Source organism: Salvelinus namaycush, chromosome 18 (genome assembly GCF_016432855.1).
Source record: "Salvelinus namaycush isolate Seneca chromosome 18, SaNama_1.0, whole genome shotgun sequence".
NCBI lineage: Eukaryota > Metazoa > Chordata > Actinopteri > Salmoniformes > Salmonidae > Salvelinus > Salvelinus namaycush.
Window position 1 is genome coordinate 34,626,997 of NC_052324.1, and position 16,823 is coordinate 34,643,819.

The following is a 16,823-nucleotide window of genomic DNA, read 5'->3' on the forward strand; positions in this document are numbered from 1 at the left end:
TCACCTTGAGTCTGGCTCTTTAGACACTCGCACATCATGACAACTCTGAAGCTTTGAAATTCACATCTTTCACGATTCTGTTACATAAAGTCTGATATGTCTGATGGAAACATGCAGATCTTAAGATACAAAGAACGGAAAAGAAAAAAATGTTAAAAGGTAATGAAAGATATAGTAAAAAACATTTTTTTAAAGGAATTGAGTAACTTTTTGAATTGTAAACTAGGCATATGATGACCTGTATCGAACCATTATTCCCGTTTCATGTGTTTTCTGTTCTCAAATTATGACATCTATAAACTCTTAATCACTGTTCATGCGTTTTCCTTTCACCATTTGGAGAATTTCTCGGTGTTGACCAAAAGCTACTTTTTTAGGCAAAAGCTATGTCAGAAGAGGGATTTGAACCCTCGCCTCCAGTCGGAGACCAGAATACCCTTATAACCAGGAAGGTTTCTCACCTTGAGTCTGGCGCCTTAGACCACTCGGCCATCCTGACAACTATGAAACCTTAATATTAATATGTTTTTCAGGATTCTGTAACATAAAGTCTGATATGTCTGATGGAAACATGCAGAACTGAAGATACAAAGAACAGACAACAAAAAAATGCCAAAAGCAAATGAAAGATAGAGTAAAAACATTTTTTAAGGAAATTGAAGAAGTGAGTGAATTCTAAGCTAGGCATATGATGACCTGTATCGAACGATTATTCACGTTTCATGTGTTTTCTGTTCTCAAATTATGACATCTATCAAACTATTAATCACTGTTCATGTGTTTCCCTTTCAACCTTTGGAGAAATTCTCGGTGTTGACAAAAATATACTTTTTTAGGCAAAAGCTGTGTCAGAAGAGGGATTTGAACCCTCGCCTCCAGTCGTAGACCAGAATACCCCTATAGGCAAGAAAGCTTCTCACCTTGAGTCTGGCTCTTTAGACCACTCGGCCATCCTGACAACTATGAAGCCTTAAAATTCATATTTTTTCACGATTCTGTAACATAAAGTCTGATATGTCTGATGGAAAATTGCAGATCTTAAGATACAAAGAACGGAAAAGAAAAAAATGTTAAAAGGTAATGAAAGATATAGTAAAAAACATTTTTTTAAAGGAATTGAGTAACTTTTTGAATTGTAAACTAGGCATATGATGACCTGTATCGAACCATTATTCCCGTTTCATGTGTTTTCTGTTCTCAAATTATGACATCTATAAACTCTTAATCACTGTTCATGCGTTTTCCTTTCACCATTTGGAGAATTTCTCGGTGTTGACCAAAAGCTACTTTTTTAGGCAAAAGCTGTGTCAGAAGAGGGATTTGAACCCTCGCCTCCAGTCGGAGACCAGAATACCCTTATAACCAGGAAGGTTTCTCACCTTGAGTCTGGCGCCTTAGACCACTCGGCCATCCTGACAACTATGAAACCTTAATATTAATATGTTTTTCAGGATTCTGTAACATAAAGTCTGATATGTCTGATGGAAACATGCAGAACTGAAGATACAAAGAACAGACAACAAAAAAATGCCTAAAAGCAAATGAAAGATAGAGTAAAAACATTTTTTAAGGAAATTGAAGAAGTGAGTGAATTCTAAGCTAGGCATATGATGACCTGTATCGAACGATTATTCACGTTTCATGTGTTTTCTGTTCTCAAATTATGACATCTATCAAACTATTAATCACTGTTCATGTGTTTTCCTTTTCAACCTTTGGAGAAATTCTCGGTGTTGACAAAAATATACTTTTTTAGGCAAAAGCTGTGTCAGAAGAGGGATTTGAACCCTCGCCGCCAATCAGACACCAGAATACCCCTATAGCCAGGAAAGCTTCTCACCTTGAGTCTGGCTCTTTAGACACTCGCACATCATGACAACTCTGAAGCTTTGAAATTCACATCTTTCACGATTCTGTTACATAAAGTCTGATATGTCTGATGGAAACATGCAGATCTTAAGATACAAAGAACGGAAAAGAAAAAAATGTTAAAAGGTAATGAAAGATATAGTAAAAAACATTTTTTTAAAGGAATTGAGTAACTTTTTGAATTGCTAAACTAGGCATATGATGACCTGTATCGAACCATTATTCCCGTTTCATGTGTTTTCTGTTCTCAAATTATGACATCTATAAACTCTTAATCACTGTTCATGCGTTTTCCTTTCACCATTTGGAGAATTTCTCGGTGTTGACCAAAAGCTACTTTTTTAGGCAAAAGCTATGTCAGAAGAGGGATTTGAACCCTCGCCTCCAGTCGGAGACCAGAATACCCTTATAACCAGGAAGGTTTCTCACCTTGAGTCTGGCGCCTTAGACCACTCGGCCATCCTGACAACTATGAAACCTTAATATTAATATGTTTTTCAGGATTCTGTAACATAAAGTCTGATATGTCTGATGGAAACATGCAGAACTGAAGATACAAAGAACAGACAACAAAAAAATGCCTAAAAGCAAATGAAAGATAGAGTAAAAAACATTTTTTAAGGAAATTGAAGAAGTGAGTGAATTCTAAGCTAGGCATATGATGACCTGTATCGAACGATTATTCACGTTTCATGTGTTTTCTGTTCTCAAATTGTGACATCTATCAAACTATTAATCACTGTTCATGTGTTTTCCTTTCAACCTTTGGAGAATTTCTCGGTGTTGACAAAAATATACTTTTTTAGGCAAAAGCTGTGTCAGAAGAAGGATTTGAACCCTCGCCTCCAATCGGACACCAGAATACCCCTATAGCCAGGAAAGCTTCTCACCTTGAGTCTGGCTCTTTAGACACTCGCACATCATGACAACTCTGAAGCTTTGAAATTCACATCTTTCACGATTCTGTTACATAAAGTCTGATATGTCTGATGGAAACATGCAGATCTTAAGATACAAAGAACGGAAAAGAAAAAAATGTTAAAAGGTAATGAAAGATATAGTAAAAAACATTTTTTTAAAGGAATTGAGTAACTTTTTGAATTCTAAACTAGGCATATGATGACCTGTATCGAACCATTATTCCCGTTTCATGTGTTTTCTGTTCTCAAATTATGACATCTATAAACTCTTAATCACTGTTCATGCGTTTTCCTTTCACCATTTGGAGAATTTCTCGGTGTTGACCAAAAGCTACTTTTTTAGGCAAAAGCTAGTGTCAGAAGAGGGATTTGAACCCTCGCCTCCAGTCGGAGACCAGAATACCCTTATAACCAGGAAGGTTTCTCACCTTGAGTCTGGCGCCTTAGACCACTCGGCCATCCTGACAACTATGAAACCTTAATATTAATATGTTTTTCAGGATTCTGTAACATAAAGTCTGATATGTCTGATGGAAACATGCAGAACTGAAGATACAAAGAACAGACAACAAAAAAATGCCAAAAGCAAATGAAAGATAGAGTAAAAACATTTTTTAAGGAAATTGAAGAAGTGAGTGAATTCTAAGCTAGGCATATGATGACCTGTATCGAACTGATTATTCACGTTTCATGTGTTTTCTGTTCTCAAATTATGACATCTATCAAACTATTAATCACTGTTCATGTGTTTCCCTTTCAACCTTTGGAGAAATTCTCGGTGTTGACAAAAGCTACTTTTTTAGGCAAAAGCTGTGTCAGAAGAGGGATTTGAACCCTCGCCTCCAATCAGACACCAGAATACCCCTATAGCCAAGGAAAGCTTCTCACCTTGAGTCTGGCTCTTTAGACACTCGCACATCATGACAACTCTGAAGCTTTGAAATTCACATCTTTCACGATTCTGTTACATAAAGTCTGATATGTCTGATGGAAACATGCAGATCTTAAGATACAAAGAACGGAAAAGAAAAAAATGTTAAAAGGTAATGAAAGATATAGTAAAAAACATTTTTTTAAAGGAATTGAGTAACTTTTTGAATTCTAAACTAGGCATATGATGACCTGTATCGAACCATTATTCCCGTTTCATGTGTTTTCTGTTCTCAAATTATGACATCTATAAACTCTTAATCACTGTTCATGCGTTTTCCTTTCACCATTTGGAGAATTTCTCGGTGTTGACCAAAAGCTACTTTTTTAGGCAAAAGCTGTGTCAGAAGAGGGATTTGAACCCTCGCCTCCAGTCGGAGACCAGAATACCCTTATAACCAGGAAGGTTTCTCACCTTGAGTCTGGCGCCTTAGACCACTCGGCCATCCTGACAACTATGAAACCTTAATATTAATATGTTTTTCAGGATTCTGTAACATAAAGTCTGATATGTCTGATGGAAACATGCAGAACTGAAGATACAAAGAACAGACAACAAAAAAATGCCAAAAGCAAATGAAAGATAGAGTAAAAACATTTTTTAAGGAAATTGAAGAAGTGAGTGAATTCTAAGCTAGGCATATGATGACCTGTATCGAACGATTATTCACGTTTCATGTGTTTTCTGTTCTCAAATTATGACATCTATCAAACTATTAATCACTGTTCATGTGTTTCCCTTTCAACCTTTGGAGAAATTCTCGGTGTTGACCAAAAGCTACTTTTTTAGGCAAAAGCTGTGTCAGAAGAGGGATTTGAACCCTCGCCTCCAATCAGACACCAGAATACCCCTATAGCCAGGAAAGCTTCTCACCTTGAGTCTGGCTCTTTAGACACTCGCACATCATGACAACTCTGAAGCTTTGAAATTCACATCTTTCACGATTCTGTTACATAAAGTCTGATATGTCTGATGGAAACATGCAGATCTTAAGATACAAAGAACGGAAAAGAAAAAAATGTTAAAAGGTAATGAAAGATATAGTAAAAAACATTTTTTTAAAGGAATTGAGTAACTTTTTGAATTGTAAACTAGGCATATGATGACCTGTATCGAACCATTATTCCCGTTTCATGTGTTTTCTGTTCTCAAATTATGACATCTATAAACTCTTAATCACTGTTCATGCGTTTTCCTTTCACCATTTGGAGAATTTCTCGGTGTTGACCAAAAGCTACTTTTTTAGGCAAAAGCTATGTCAGAAGAGGGATTTGAACCCTCGCCTCCAGTCGGAGACCAGAATACCCTTATAACCAGGAAGGTTTCTCACCTTGAGTCTGGCGCCTTAGACCACTCGGCCATCCTGACAACTATGAAACCTTAATATTAATATGTTTTTCAGGATTCTGTAACATAAAGTCTGATATGTCTGATGGAAACATGCAGAACTGAAGATACAAAGAACAGACAACAAAAAAATGCCAAAAGCAAATGAAAGATAGAGTAAAAACTTTTTTTTAAGGAAATTGAAGAAGTGAGTGAATTCTAAGCTAGGCATATGATGACCTGTATCGAACGATTATTCACGTTTCATGTGTTTTCTGTTCTCAAATTATGACATCTATCAAACTATTAATCACTGTTCATGTGTTTCCCTTTCAACCTTTGGAGAAATTCTCGGTGTTGACAAAAATATACTTTTTTAGGCAAGAGCTGTGTCAGAAGAGGGATTTGAACCCTCGCCTCCAGTCGTAGACACCAGAATACCCCTATAACCAGGAAGCTTCTCACCTTGAGTCTGGCATCTTAGACCACTCGGCACATCATGACAACTCTGAAGCTTTGAAATTCACTATCTTTTCACGATTCTGTTAACATAAAGTCTGATATGTCTGATGGAAACATGCAGATCTTAAGATACAAAGAACGGAAAAGAAAAAAATGTTAAAAGGTAATGAAAGATATAGTAAAAAACATTTTTTTAAAGGAATTGAGTAACTTTTTGAATTCTAAACTAGGCATATGATGACCTGTATCGAACCATTATTCCCGTTTCATGTGTTTTCTGTTCTCAAATTATGACATCTATAAACTCTTAATCACTGTTCATGCGTTTTCCTTTCACCATTTGGAGAATTTCTCGGTGTTGACCAAAAGCTACTTTTTTAGGCAAAAGCTGTGTCAGAAGAGGGATTTGAACCCTCGCCTCCAGTCGGAGACCAGAATACCCTTATAACCAGGAAGGTTTCTCACCTTGAGTCTGGCGCCTTAGACCACTCGGCCATCCTGACAACTATGAAACCTTAATATTAATATGTTTTTCAGGATTCTGTAACATAAAGTCTGATATGTCTGATGGAAACATGCAGAACTGAAGATACAAAGAACAGACAACAAAAAAATGCCAAAAGCAAATGAAAGATAGAGTAAAAACATTTTTTAAGGAAATTGAAGAAGTGAGTGAATTCTAAGCTAGGCATATGATGACCTGTATCGAACGATTATTCACGTTTCATGTGTTTTCTGTTCTCAAATTATGACATCTATCAAACTATTAATCACTGTTCATGTGTTTCCCTTTCAACCTTTGGAGAAATTCTCGGTGTTGACCAAAAGCTACTTTTTTAGGCAAAAGCTGTGTCAGAAGAGGGATTTGAACCCTCGCCTCCAATCGGACACCAGAATACCCCTATAGCCAGGAAAGCTTCTCACCTTGAGTCTGGCTCTTTAGACACTCGCACATCATGACAACTCTGAAGCTTTGAAATTCACATCTTTCACGATTCTGTTACATAAAGTCTGATATGTCTGATGGAAACATGCAGATCTTAAGATACAAAGAACGGAAAAGAAAAAAATGTTAAAAGGTAATGAAAGATATAGTAAAAAACATTTTTTTAAAGGAATTGAGTAACTTTTTGAATTCTAAACTAGGCATATGATGACCTGTATCGAACCATTATTCCCGTTTCATGTGTTTTCTGTTCTCAAATTATGACATCTATAAACTCTTAATCACTGTTCATGCGTTTTCCTTTCACCATTTGGAGAATTTCTCGGTGTTGACCAAAAGCTACTTTTTTAGGCAAAAGCTATGTCAGAAGAGGGATTTGAACCCTCGCCTCCAGTCGGAGACCAGAATACCCTTATAACCAGGAAGGTTTCTCACCTTGAGTCTGGCGCCTTAGACCACTCGGCCATCCTGACAACTATGAAACCTTAATATTAATATGTTTTTCAGGATTCTGTAACATAAAGTCTGATATGTCTGATGGAAACATGCAGAACTGAAGATACAAAGAACAGACAACAAAAAAATGCCAAAAGCAAATGAAAGATAGAGTAAAAAACATTTTTTAAGGAAATTGAAAAAGTTAGTAAATTCTAAGCTAGGCATATGATGACCTGTATCGAATGATTATTCACGTTTCATGTGTTTTCTGTTCTCAAATTGTGACATCTATCAAACTATTAATCACTGTTCATGTGTTTTCCTTTCAACCTTTGGAGAATTTCTCGGTGTTGACAAAAATATACTTTTTTAGGCAAAAGCTGTGTCAGAAGAAGGATTTGAACCCTCGCCTCCAGTCGGAGACCAGAATACCCTTATAACCAGGAAGGTTTCTCACCTTGAGTCTGGCGCCTTAGACCACTCGGCCATCCTGACAACTATGAAACCTTAATATTAATATGTTTTTCAGGATTCTGTAACATAAAGTCTGATATGTCTGATGGAAACATGCAGAACTGAAGATACAAAGAACAGACAACAAAAAAATGCCAAAAGCAAATGAAAGATAGAGTAAAAACATTTTTTAAGGAGATTGAAGAAGTGAGTGAATTCTAAGCTAGGCATATGATGACCTGTATCGAACGATTATTCACGTTTCATGTGTTTTCTGTTCTCAAATTATGACATCTATCAAACTATTAATCACTGTTCATGTGTTTCCCTTTCAACCTTTGGAGAAATTCTCGGTGTTGACCAAAAGCTACTTTTTTAGGCAAAAGCTGTGTCAGAAGAGGGATTTGAACCCTCGCCTCCAATCAGACACCAGAATACCCCTATAGCCAAGAAAGCTTCTCACCTTGAGTCTGGCTCTTTAGACACTCGCACATCATGACAACTCTGAAGCTTTGAAATTCACATCTTTCACGATTCTGTTACATAAAGTCTGATATGTCTGATGGAAACATGCAGATCTTAAGATACAAAGAATGGAAAAGAAAAAAATGTTAAAAGGTAATGAAAGATATAGTAAAAAACATTTTTTTAAAGGAATTGAGTAACTTTTTGAATTCTAAACTAGGCATATGATGACCTGTATCGAACCATTATTCCCGTTTCATGTGTTTTCTGTTCTCAAATTATGACATCTATAAACTCTTAATCACTGTTCATGCGTTTTCCTTTCACCATTTGGAGAATTTCTCGGTGTTGACCAAAAGCTACTTTTTTAGGCAAAAGCTGTGTCAGAAGAGGGATTTGAACCCTCGCCTCCAGTCAGAGACCAGAATACCCTTATAACCAGGAAGGTTTCTCACCTTGAGTCTGGCGCCTTAGACCACTCGGCCATCCTGACAACTATGAAACCTTAATATTAATATGTTTTTCAGGATTCTGTAACATAAAGTCTGATATGTCTGATGGAAACATGCAGAACTGAAGATACAAAGAACAGACAACAAAAAAATGCCAAAAGCAAATGAAAGATAGAGTAAAAACATTTTTTAAGGAAATTGAAGAAGTGAGTGAATTCTAAGCTAGGCATATGATGACCTGTATCGAACGATTATTCACGTTTCATGTGTTTTCTGTTCTCAAATTATGACATCTATCAAACTATTAATCACTGTTCATGTGTTTCCCTTTCAACCTTTGGAGAAATTCTCGGTGTTGACCAAAAGCTACTTTTTTAGGCAAAAGCTGTGTCAGAAGAGGGATTTGAACCCTCGCCTCCAATCAGACACCAGAATACCCCTATAGCCAAGAAAGCTTCTCACCTTGAGTCTGGCTCTTTAGACACTCGCACATCATGACAACTCTGAAGCTTTGAAATTCACATCTTTCACGATTCTGTTACATAAAGTCTGATATGTCTGATGGAAACATGCAGATCTTAAGATACAAAGAACGGAAAATAATTTTTTTTTAAAAGGTAATGAAAGATATAGTAAAAAACATTTTTTTAAAGGAATTGAGTAACTTTTTGAATTGTAAACTAGGCATATGATGACCTGTATCGAACCATTATTCCCGTTTCATGTGTTTTCTGTTCTCAAATTATGACATCTATAAACTCTTAATCACTGTTCATGCGTTTTCCTTTCACCATTTGGAGAATTTCTCGGTGTTGACCAAAAGCTACTTTTTTAGGCAAAAGCTATGTCAGAAGAGGGATTTGAACCCTCGCCTCCAGTCGGAGACCAGAATACCCTTATAACCAGGAAGGTTTCTCACCTTGAGTCTGGCGCCTTAGACCACTCGGCCATCCTGACAACTATGAACCCTTAATATTAATATGTTTTTCAGGATTCTGTAACATAAAGTCTGATATGTCTGATGGAAACATGCAGAACTGAAGATACAAAGAACAGACAACAAAAAAATGCCAAAAGCAAATGAAAGATAGAGTAAAAACTTTTTTCAAGGAAATTGAAGAAGTGAGTGAATTCTAAGCTAGGCATATGATGACCTGTATCGAACGATTATTCACGTTTCATGTGTTTTCTGTTCTCAAATTATGACATCTATCAAACTATTAATCACTGTTCATGTGTTTCCCTTTCAACCTTTGGAGAAATTCTCGGTGTTGACAAAAATATACTTTTTTAGGCAAGAGCTGTGTCAGAAGAGGGATTTGAACCCTCGCCTCCAGTCGTAGACCAGAATACCCTTACAACCAGGAAGGTTTCTCACCTTGAGTCTGGCACCTTAGACCACTCGGCCATCCTGACAACTATGAAGCCGTAAAATTCATATTTTTTCACGATTCTGTAACATAAAGTCTGATATGTCTGATGGAAAATTGCAGATCTTAAGATACAAAGAACGGAAAAGAAAAAAATGTTAAAAGGTAATGAAAGATATAGTAAAAAACATTTTTTTAAAGGAATTGAGTAACTTTTTGAATTCTAAACTAGGCATATGATGACCTGTATCGAACCATTATTCCCGTTTCATGTGTTTTCTGTTCTCAAATTATGACATCTATAAACTCTTAATCACTGTTCATGCGTTTTCCTTTCACCATTTGGAGAATTTCTCGGTGTTGACCAAAAGCTACTTTTTTAGGCAAAAGCTGTGTCAGAAGAGGGATTTGAACCCTCGCCTCCAATCGGACACCAGAATACTCCTATAGCCAGGAAAGCTTCTCACCTTGAGTCTGGCTCTTTAGACACTCGCACATCATGACAACTCTGAAGCTTTGAAATTCACATCTTTCACGATTCTGTTACATAAAGTCTGATATGTCTGATGGAAACATGCAGATCTTAAGATACAAAGAACGGAAAAGAAAAAAATGTTAAAAGGTAATGAAAGATATAGTAAAAAACATTTTTTTAAAGGAATTGAGTAACTTTTTGAATTGTAAACTAGGCATATGCTGACCTGTATCGAACCATTATTCCCGTTTCATGTGTTTTCTGTTCTCAAATTATGACATCTATAAACTCTTAATCACTGTTCATGCGTTTTCCTTTCACCATTTGGAGAATTTCTCGGTGTTGACCAAAAGCTACTTTTTTAGGCAAGAGCTGTGTCAGAAGAGGGATTTGAACCCTCGCCTCCAGTCGGAGACCAGAATACCCTTACAACCAGGAAGGTTTCTCACCTTGAGTCTGGCGCCTTAGACCACTCGGCCATCCTGACAACTATGAACCCTTAATATTAATATGTTTTTCAGGATTCTGTAACATAAAGTCTGATATGTCTGATGGAAACATGCAGAACTGAAGATACAAAGAACAGACAACAAAAAAATGCCAAAAGCAAATGAAAGATAGAGTAAAAACTTTTTTCAAGGAAATTGAAGAAGTGAGTGAATTCTAAGCTAGGCATATGATGACCTGTATCGAACGATTATTCACGTTTCATGTGTTTTCTGTTCTCAAATTATGACATCTATCAAACTATTAATCACTGTTCATGTGTTTCCCTTTCAACCTTTGGAGAAATTCTCGGTGTTGACAAAAATATACTTTTTTAGGCAAGAGCTGTGTCAGAAGAGGGATTTGAACCCTCGCCTCCAGTCGTAGACCAGAATACCCTTACAACCAGGAAGGTTTCTCGCCTTGAGTCTGGCACCTTAGACCACTCGGCCATCCTGACAACTATGAAGCCGTAAAATTCATATTTTTTCACGATTCTGTAACATAAAGTCTGATATGTCTGATGGAAAATTGCAGATCTTAAGATACAAAGAACGGAAAAGAAAAAAATGTTAAAAGGTAATGAAAGATATAGTAAAAAACATTTTTTTAAAGGAATTGAGTAACTTTTTGAATTCTAAACTAGGCATATGATGACCTGTATCGAACCATTATTCCCGTTTCATGTGTTTTCTGTTCTCAAATTATGACATCTATAAACTCTTAATCACTGTTCATGCGTTTTCCTTTCACCATTTGGAGAATTTCTCGGTGTTGACCAAAAGCTACTTTTTTAGGCAAAAGATATGTCAGAAGAGGGATTTGAACCCTCGCCTCCAGTCGGTGACCAGAATACCCTTATAACCAGGAAGGTTTCTCACCTTGAGTCTGGCGCCTTAGACCACTCGTCCATCCTGACAACTATAAAACCATAATATTAATATGTTTTTCAGGATTCTGTAACATAAAGTCTGATTTGTCTGATGGAAACATGCAGAACTGAAGATACAAAGAACAGACAACAAAAAAATGCCAAAAGCAAATGAAAGATAGAGTAAAAAACATTTTTTAAGGAAATTGAAGAAGTGAGTGAATTCTAAGCTAGGCATATGATGACCTGTATCGAACGATTATTCACGTTTCATGTGTTTTCTGTTCTCAAATTATGACATCTATAAACTCTTAATCACTGTTCATGTGTTTTCCTTTCAACCTTTGGAGAAATTCTCGGTGTTGACAAAAATATACTTTTTTAGGCAAGTGCTCTGTCAGAAGAGGGATTTGAACCCTCGCCTCCAATCGGACACCAGAATACTCCTATAGCCAGGAATGCTTCTCACCTTGAGTCTGGCTCTTTAGACACTCGCACATCATGACAACTCTGAAGCTTTGAAATTCACATCTTTCACGATTCTGTTACATAAAGTCTGATATGTCTGATGGAAACATGCAGATCTTAAGATACAAAGAACGGAAAAGAAAAAAATGTTAAAAGGTAATGAAAGATATAGTAAAAAACATTTTTTTAAAGGAATTGAGTAACTTTTTGAATTCTAAACTAGGCATATGATGACCTGTATCGAACCATTATTCCCGTTTCATGTGTTTTCTGTTCTCAAATTATGACATCTATAAACTCTTAATCACTGTTCATGCGTTTTCCTTTCACCATTTGGAGAATTTCTCGGTGTTGACCAAAAGCTACTTTTTTAGGCAAAAGATATGTCAGAAGAGGGATTTGAACCCTCGCCTCCAGTCGGAGACCAGAATACCCTTATAACCAGGAAGGTTTCTCACCTTGAGTGTGGCGCCTTAGACCACTCGGCCATCCTGACAACTATAAAACCATAATATTAATATGTTTTTCAGGATTCTGTAACATAAAGTCTGATTTGTCTGATGGAAACATGCAGAACTGAAGATACAAAGAACAGACAACAAAAAAATGCCAAAAGCAAATGAAAGATAGAGTAAAAAACATTTTTTAAGGAAATTGAAAAAGTTAGTAAATTCTAAGCTAGGCATATGATGACCTGTATCGAATGATTATTCACGTTTCATGTGTTTTCTGTTCTCAAATTGTGACATCTATCAAACTATTAATCACTGTTCATGTGTTTTCCTTTCAACCTTTGGAGAATTTCTCGGTGTTGACAAAAATATACTTTTTTAGGCAAAAGCTGTGTCAGAAGAAGGATTTGAACCCTCGCCTCCAGTCGGAGACCAGAATACCCTTATAACCAGGAAGGTTTCTCACCTTGAGTCTGGCGCCTTAGACCACTCGGCCATCCTGACAACTATAAAACCATAATATTAATATGTTTTTCAGGATTCTGTAACATAAAGTCTGATTTGTCTGATGGAAACATGCAGAACTGAAGATACAAAGAACAGACAACAAAAAAATGCCAAAAGCAAATGAAAGATAGAGTAAAAAACATTTTTTAAGGAAATTGAAGAAGTGAGTGAATTCTAAGCTAGGCATATGATGACCTGTATCGAACGATTATTCACGTTTCATGTGTTTTCTGTTCTCAAATTATGACATCTATAAACTCTTAATCACTGTTCATGTGTTTTCCTTTCAACCTTTGGAGAAATTCTCGGTGTTGACAAAAATATACTTTTTTAGGCAAGTGCTCTGTCAGAAGAGGGATTTGAACCCTCGCCTCCAATCGGACACCAGAATACCCCTATAGCCAGGAATGCTTCTCACCTTGAGTCTGGCTCTTTAGACACTCGCACATCATGACAACTCTGAAGCTTTGAAATTCACATCTTTCACGATTCTGTTACATAAAGTCTGATATGTCTGATGGAAACATGCAGATCTTAAGATACAAAGAACGGAAAAGAAAAAAATGTTAAAAGGTAATGAAAGATATAGTAAAAAACATTTTTTTAAAGGAATTGAGTAACTTTTTGAATTCTAAACTAGGCATATGATGACCTGTATCGAACCATTATTCCCGTTTCATGTGTTTTCTGTTCTCAAATTATGACATCTATAAACTCTTAATCACTGTTCATGCGTTTTCCTTTCACCATTTGGAGAATTTCTCGGTGTTGACCAAAAGCTACTTTTTTAGGCAAAAGATATGTCAGAAGAGGGATTTGAACCCTCGGCTCCAGTCGGAGACCAGAATACCCTTATAACCAGGAAGGTTTCTCACCTTGAGTCTGGCGCCTAAGACAACACAGCCATTCTGACAACTATAAATTCTTCAAATTCTTATGTTTTTCACTATTCTGTAACATAAAGTCTGATCCTGTCTCAGCCTCCAGTATTTATGCTGCAGTAGTTAATGTGTCGGGGGGCTAGGGTCAGTTTGTTATATCTGGTGGATTTGTCCTGTCTTATCCGGTGTCCTGTGTGAATTTAAGTATGCTCTCTCTAATTCTCTCCCTCTCTCTTTCTTTCTCTCTCTCGGAGGACCTGAGCCCTAGGACCATGCGTCAGTATTACCTGGCATGATGACTCCTTGCTGTCCCCAGTCCACCTGGCCTTGCTGCTGCTTCAGTTTCAACTGTTCTGCCTGCAGCTATGGAACCCTGACCTGTTCACTGGACGTGCTAAAAAAGCCAACTGACATTTACTCCTGAGATGCTGACTTGCTGCACCCTCGATAACTACTGTGATTATTATTATTTGACCATGCTGGTCATTTATGAACATTTGAACATCTTGGCCATGTTCTGTTATAATCTCCACCCGGCACAGCCAGAAGAGGACTGGCCACCCCTCATAGCCTGGTTTCTTCCTAGGTTTTGGCCTTTCTAGGGAGTTTTTCCTAGCCACCGTGCTTCTACACCTGCATTGCTTGCTGTTTGGGGTTTTAGGCTGGGTTTCTGTACAGCACTTTGAGATATCAGCTGATGTACGAAGGGCTATATAAATAAATTTGATTTGATTTGATCTGTAGGTAGGATGCAGACAGGACTTAAGCTATAAAGAACTGAAAACAAAAAAATGCTGAAACCTAATACAACACATAGTAAAAAAAAATTTTTTAAGTAAAGGACATAAGTGAGTGAATTCTAATCTAGGCAAATGATGACCTGTATCAAACGATTATTCCCGATTCATGTTTTCTTTTCGCAATTGGTGACGTGTATCAAACTATTCATCACTGTTCATGTGTTTTCCTTTCACCATTTGGAGAAATTCTCTGTGTATATTACCAGCTATTTATATAGTCACGATGGCAGAGTAAACCTATAGGTTCCATTCACACGGTTGTCACACAATCTCCTTCAGTGATTGTGGCTCTGCACGTTGAATCTGGAGTGTTCACTCTGGTTATTCACAGGTAACTCAGACTCTTGTAAATTATGCACCGACGTTAATGGGAGATTTACATTAACATTTTAGTTTCACATGGGCATCTCAAGCTAGGATCCAGCCACCTTGTTTATATTCTGAGGAATGAGCAGCCTTTTCTGTGAATCATTAAACATGTAAACAAGTGCATGAAGCGTAATTATTAACATAGTAGTTAGTGCCCAAGGTCCTTGGACAGCCATCAGGAACATTTATGTCTCACTTTCCTGACCACTCACTGGCACACAGTGGAAACAGGTGCTTGTGGTATCACCCTGTGGAGGCATATATTTAGTTGAGTGTTTTAGGAACCAATGTATAACATACTGAATTTGTCTGTGAAGTTGATGATGTTTAGGTGTTAATGGAAAACAGGTGATATGGCCTCATTTTTGGGGTTTTATATTGTTTTTTACATTTTATTTGTCATATGCGCCGGATAGTCGAGGTAATTGAGGTAATATGTACATGTAGGTAGAGTTAAAGTGATTATGCATAGATAATAAACAGAGAGTAGCAGAAGCGTAAAAGAGGGGACTGGGTAGCCCTTTGATTAGCTGTTCAGGTGTCTTATGGCTTGGGGGTAGACGCTGTTAAGAAGCCTTTTGGACCTAGACCCGGCGCTCCGGTAATTGGTGGCTGGAGTCGTTGACAAATTTTAGGACCTTCCTTTGACACCGCCTGGTATAGAGGTCCTGGATGGCAGGAAGCTTGGTCCCAGTGATGTACTGGACCATACGCACTACCCTAATTAGTGCCTTGCAGTTGGAGGCCGAGCAGTTGCCATACCAAGCAGTGATGCAACCAGTCAGGATACTCTCGATGGTGCAGCTGTGGAACATTTTTAGGATCTGAGGACACATGACACATTTTTTCAGTCTCCTGAGGGGGAATAGGTGTGGTCGAGCCCTCTTCACGACTGTCTTAGTGTGTTTGGACCATGACAGTTTGTTGGTGATGTGGACACATAGGAACTTGAAGCACTCAACCTGCTCCACTGCAGCCCCGTCGATGAGAATGGGGGCATGCTCGATCCTCCTTTTCCTGTAGTCCACAATCCTCTCTTTTTCATGTTGAGGGAGAGGTTGCTGTCCTGGCACCACACGGCCAGGTCTCTGACCTCCTCCCTATAGACTGTCTCATCATTGTTGGTGACCAGGCCTACCACTGTTGTGTCATCGGCAAACTTGATGATGGTGTTGGAGTCGTGACTGGCCATGCAGTCATCACTGAACACGTTGACGATCAGCGTGGCGGATGTGTTTGTTACCTACCCTTACCACCTGGGGGCGGCCCGTCAGGAAGTCCAGGATCCAGTTGCAGAGGGAGGTGTTTAGTCCCAGGGTCCTTAGCTAGGTAATGAGGTTTGAGGGCACTATGGTGTTGAACCCTGAGCTGTAGTCAATGAATAGCATTCTCACATAGGTGTTCCTTTTGTCCAGGTGGGAAAGGGCAGTGTGGAGTGCAATAGAGAGTGCATCATCTGTGGATCTGTTGGGGCGGTATGCAAATTGGTGTGGGTCTAGGATTTCTGGGATAATGGTGTTGATGTGAGCCATGACCAGCCTTTCAAAGCACTTCATGGCTACAGACGTGAATGCTACGGGTCAGTAGTCATTTAGGCAGGTTAACTTAGTGTTCCTGGGCACAGGGACTATGGTGGTCTTGAAACATGTTGGTATTACAGACTCAGTCAGGGACAGGTTGAAAATGTCAGTGAAGACACTTGCCAGTTGGTCAGCGCATGCTCGGAATACACGTCCTGGGAATCCCTCTGGCCCTGCGGTCTTGTGAATGTTGACATGTTTAAAGGTATTACTCATATCGGCTACGGAGAGCATGATCACACAGTCGTCCGGAACAGCTGACGTTTTCATGCATGTTTCAGTGTTGCTCTCCTCAAAGCGCG

General features: G+C 38.0%; 17 non-coding genes across 17 annotated transcripts; all 17 read right to left on the minus strand.

Annotated features, from left to right (window-relative positions):
• Positions 1–387: 387 nt before the first annotated feature.
• On the minus strand, positions 388–499 carry trnal-caa. The gene is made up of 2 exons: positions 462–499; positions 388–433 (listed from the first exon to the last, which is right to left on the minus strand). It is a non-coding gene; the product is annotated as a tRNA-Leu (tRNA).
• An 806-nt stretch (positions 500–1,305) lies between these two features.
• trnal-caa lies at positions 1,306–1,417 on the minus strand. Its single transcript has 2 exons — positions 1,380–1,417; positions 1,306–1,351 (listed from the first exon to the last, which is right to left on the minus strand). It is a non-coding gene; the product is annotated as a tRNA-Leu (tRNA).
• An 807-nt stretch (positions 1,418–2,224) lies between these two features.
• Positions 2,225–2,336, minus strand: trnal-caa. Its single transcript has 2 exons — positions 2,299–2,336; positions 2,225–2,270 (listed from the first exon to the last, which is right to left on the minus strand). It is a non-coding gene; the product is annotated as a tRNA-Leu (tRNA).
• An 807-nt stretch (positions 2,337–3,143) lies between these two features.
• trnal-caa lies at positions 3,144–3,255 on the minus strand. Its single transcript has 2 exons — positions 3,218–3,255; positions 3,144–3,189 (listed from the first exon to the last, which is right to left on the minus strand). It is a non-coding gene; the product is annotated as a tRNA-Leu (tRNA).
• Positions 3,256–4,060: 805 nt separating this feature from the next.
• Positions 4,061–4,172, minus strand: trnal-caa. Its single transcript has 2 exons — positions 4,135–4,172; positions 4,061–4,106 (listed from the first exon to the last, which is right to left on the minus strand). It is a non-coding gene; the product is annotated as a tRNA-Leu (tRNA).
• An 804-nt stretch (positions 4,173–4,976) lies between these two features.
• Positions 4,977–5,088, minus strand: trnal-caa. The gene is made up of 2 exons: positions 5,051–5,088; positions 4,977–5,022 (listed from the first exon to the last, which is right to left on the minus strand). It is a non-coding gene; the product is annotated as a tRNA-Leu (tRNA).
• An 811-nt stretch (positions 5,089–5,899) lies between these two features.
• Positions 5,900–6,011, minus strand: trnal-caa. Its single transcript has 2 exons — positions 5,974–6,011; positions 5,900–5,945 (listed from the first exon to the last, which is right to left on the minus strand). It is a non-coding gene; the product is annotated as a tRNA-Leu (tRNA).
• An 804-nt stretch (positions 6,012–6,815) lies between these two features.
• Positions 6,816–6,927, minus strand: trnal-caa. Its single transcript has 2 exons — positions 6,890–6,927; positions 6,816–6,861 (listed from the first exon to the last, which is right to left on the minus strand). It is a non-coding gene; the product is annotated as a tRNA-Leu (tRNA).
• A 348-nt stretch (positions 6,928–7,275) lies between these two features.
• On the minus strand, positions 7,276–7,387 carry trnal-caa. The gene is made up of 2 exons: positions 7,350–7,387; positions 7,276–7,321 (listed from the first exon to the last, which is right to left on the minus strand). It is a non-coding gene; the product is annotated as a tRNA-Leu (tRNA).
• An 804-nt stretch (positions 7,388–8,191) lies between these two features.
• trnal-caa lies at positions 8,192–8,303 on the minus strand. Its single transcript has 2 exons — positions 8,266–8,303; positions 8,192–8,237 (listed from the first exon to the last, which is right to left on the minus strand). It is a non-coding gene; the product is annotated as a tRNA-Leu (tRNA).
• Positions 8,304–9,107: 804 nt separating this feature from the next.
• On the minus strand, positions 9,108–9,219 carry trnal-caa. Its single transcript has 2 exons — positions 9,182–9,219; positions 9,108–9,153 (listed from the first exon to the last, which is right to left on the minus strand). It is a non-coding gene; the product is annotated as a tRNA-Leu (tRNA).
• A 347-nt stretch (positions 9,220–9,566) lies between these two features.
• Positions 9,567–9,678, minus strand: trnal-caa. Its single transcript has 2 exons — positions 9,641–9,678; positions 9,567–9,612 (listed from the first exon to the last, which is right to left on the minus strand). It is a non-coding gene; the product is annotated as a tRNA-Leu (tRNA).
• Positions 9,679–10,482: 804 nt separating this feature from the next.
• Positions 10,483–10,594, minus strand: trnal-caa. Its single transcript has 2 exons — positions 10,557–10,594; positions 10,483–10,528 (listed from the first exon to the last, which is right to left on the minus strand). It is a non-coding gene; the product is annotated as a tRNA-Leu (tRNA).
• Positions 10,595–10,941: 347 nt separating this feature from the next.
• Positions 10,942–11,053, minus strand: trnal-caa. The gene is made up of 2 exons: positions 11,016–11,053; positions 10,942–10,987 (listed from the first exon to the last, which is right to left on the minus strand). It is a non-coding gene; the product is annotated as a tRNA-Leu (tRNA).
• A 347-nt stretch (positions 11,054–11,400) lies between these two features.
• trnal-caa lies at positions 11,401–11,512 on the minus strand. The gene is made up of 2 exons: positions 11,475–11,512; positions 11,401–11,446 (listed from the first exon to the last, which is right to left on the minus strand). It is a non-coding gene; the product is annotated as a tRNA-Leu (tRNA).
• Positions 11,513–12,316: 804 nt separating this feature from the next.
• Positions 12,317–12,428, minus strand: trnal-caa. Its single transcript has 2 exons — positions 12,391–12,428; positions 12,317–12,362 (listed from the first exon to the last, which is right to left on the minus strand). It is a non-coding gene; the product is annotated as a tRNA-Leu (tRNA).
• A 348-nt stretch (positions 12,429–12,776) lies between these two features.
• On the minus strand, positions 12,777–12,888 carry trnal-caa. Its single transcript has 2 exons — positions 12,851–12,888; positions 12,777–12,822 (listed from the first exon to the last, which is right to left on the minus strand). It is a non-coding gene; the product is annotated as a tRNA-Leu (tRNA).
• Between the last annotated feature and the right edge of the window lie 3,935 nt (positions 12,889–16,823).